Raw genomic sequence first — 2,028 nt, 5'->3', positions numbered from 1 at the left:
ATGAAGCGTGAATATCGCCCCCCTCATCCTGCTATCCTCAAAATTCAGCGCTGCTTTTTGATCGCAAGATGGCTCGGCCCCGTCCACGCGTTGTTCGACCAAACAACGATTCCGCTCGAGTCCAAGACAAGGCCGAAGCAAAAGCAAAGCGCACCGAAAGACAATGTGAGAAGGGGTCCGCAGGAGGCATGGTGGGGGACAGCCAGAAGAGGTAGAGCATGTTGTCCGCAGGACACATCCGAGACAGGGGTGATCTTGACAAGCGACTCTTTGACAAACTCCAGCAGCGTCACCATGCACGACTCCAGTTGCCCGGTACGGGCGTGGTGCTGGAGGACCATGCTCTCAAAGTCAAAGTTCATGCGTGCGCTCGCGTAGTCATTGAGAGCCGTCTGGATCTGCTCCACAAGCCCAGCAAGCTGCACGGCAGACCAATGTGAGGCATCATGGGTGCCCAGTTAGCATCGACCGCTTTCCTTTCTCTTTCAGACAAAGCCTTCTGTAAAACAAGGGGTCAACACACACACAACAGCTATGCGCCTCGTAACGTAGCTGTGGATGCACTTGCGTGCCCAACTCGCGAATAACTTGCATCCAAATTTGGATGATGATACCAATGTCGTGTTAGAAGTGCCGTGTGCGAGTCGAGGCAAGGTTTCTGTTCACCATCCGAGGAGATATTGAACAACCAGACAAAAGCACTGCAGTGCCACTGGGCAAACTGCAGTGGACTGCATGTGCTATGTTTGCTCACGACAACCATGCCATGGGGACCCCCTGATGGCCCTTTGCTGGAGTCATCCCATGCTGATAGTCCCCACCTGTGAGCTCTGGGAGGTCTAAATCCGGAGAGGCCATACTGCTATGATATGTGGCGATGGCGTTCGCAAAAACAGTTTCGATCAGCAGCTGTGGTTGGAAAGAGAGTATCTGAGACAATTGTTTTTGTGTGACCCTAGTGCGCTTGGCCTTTACCAGAGCCATACTTCGACGAATCAGGCTAGCATCCCAGAATCCCATGTGACGACCATGCTATCCAAGTATGTCGCTACCCAAGCAGAGGTATGCCCCCTCGCAAGTAGCAGCCTGCCCTGTAGGCATCAGTCCCACCGAGGGAGACAAACCTCGCTGTATCTAGAATCTAGATGACTCTCTAGAATAATAGACATAGACCAGATAGACAGGAACAACAGCACAGGAAGGTCGGAACGGACACAAGGAGGGCACACCTCATAGTATTCAGCCTCCACTAGGAGCTCCTGGCGCTCCTCCCGTAATGCAGGCAGCACGCAGTCACCATCTCTCAGATAGTTTCAGGATCCGCTGGAAGTGCTTAGGGGTCCCGGTCAACGAAGTATATCGGTGAGCTCTGCACAGCCAACGCGCTCGCCGTCAGTCCTATTGAGAAACAACATTTTTTCAGGTGTCTCCAAGAACGACCCAACAAAAAAACAAACGATCATCGTTACGGGTCCACTTGGAGGTTCCAACTCCAAAGTCAGCACGTCATGCCACCAGACTTGCGACCAGTGGAGTCCCATCCAGAGCCTGGCACAACCTGCTATCTACAGACAATCCAACATGAGGTTCTGCTGTTGCGCTGCTCTGAGCAAGCATGGCGCACACGACTGCGATGGGGTGCCACAGACAAGGCAGCACACTTCCAGTCAGGAATGCGCTCTGTGGGGAGGGCCTCTCGTACAAGGGGGATTTATCAGGGATCTGTGACTTGTCGGCATACCATGAGCAGCAGGCGCCACACGGGTTCTTACCTGAGCCACCTTCTGCAATGCTTCGTCCCCACGAAAACATCCGGGCTATCCTTGAGTTCTCCACCTGCAGCACACTTCGCCTCTACACAAAGTTGCATGTTGGCAACCGTGAAATGCTGGGTTTTATGGCGTATGGCGCAATGAAAGCACTTCAATGGCGCTTAGCAGGACACCGACTGTGTCAGCAGTCTTCCTCGTTGTGGCAGTCGCCCTCCATGTACCCCACCAGTTTGTCTAGGAAGCGGTCTTTGCCCAA

At 53.4% G+C, this 2,028-nt stretch overlaps 1 long non-coding RNA gene across 1 annotated transcript; it reads right to left on the bottom strand.

Annotated features, from left to right (window-relative positions):
* Positions 1-364: 364 nt before the first annotated feature.
* On the bottom strand, positions 365-1,804 carry LOC149808617 (uncharacterized). The gene is made up of 3 exons (XR_016430144.1): positions 1,773-1,804; positions 1,230-1,369; positions 365-419 (listed from the first exon to the last, which is right to left on the bottom strand). It is a non-coding gene; the product is annotated as an uncharacterized LOC149808617 (long non-coding RNA).
* Positions 1,805-2,028: the final 224 nt, after the last annotated feature.

Source organism: Nuphar pumila, unplaced genomic scaffold (genome assembly GCF_984573655.1).
Source record: "Nuphar pumila unplaced genomic scaffold, dmNupPumi1.hap1.1 HAP1_SCAFFOLD_2610, whole genome shotgun sequence".
NCBI lineage: Eukaryota > Viridiplantae > Streptophyta > Magnoliopsida > Nymphaeales > Nymphaeaceae > Nuphar > Nuphar pumila.
The sequence above is the reverse complement of the archived record's forward strand: the minus strand, read 5'-3'. Positions and strand labels throughout refer to the sequence as shown.